Here is a 378-nt window from a genome sequence, read left to right as displayed (position 1 = left end):
CAGAGATTCCGAAGCCGTTTTGCCAAGGATCGAGACGCGGGTCAGACGGTCTTTCTCAATTGCTTGTAAATCATCAGGATAGTTTTTCGTTGTCTTTATTATTTTCCTTGTTTCGTCTTTTATTTGTCTTGTCTGTTTTTTGTTGTTGTTTCGTTTTGCTGGTTTGTTTTTGTTTTTGTTTCGTTTTGCTGGTTTGCTTGCTTTTTTGTTTCGTTTTGCTGTTTATTGTTTCGTTTTGCTGGTTTGTTTTTGTTTTGTTTCGTCTGTTTCGTTTTCTGCAGTTTTTTTCTGCTTGTTTTTTTTTCTTTTTTTTTCTTTCTTTTGTTGTTAGTTTCTTTATTTTCCTTTTTATTGTAGTCTTTTCTCTATCTCTTTTCC

Source organism: Penaeus monodon, chromosome 28, assembly GCF_015228065.2.
Source record: "Penaeus monodon isolate SGIC_2016 chromosome 28, NSTDA_Pmon_1, whole genome shotgun sequence".
NCBI lineage: Eukaryota > Metazoa > Arthropoda > Malacostraca > Decapoda > Penaeidae > Penaeus > Penaeus monodon.
The sequence above is the reverse complement of the archived record's forward strand: the minus strand, read 5'-3'. Positions refer to the sequence as shown.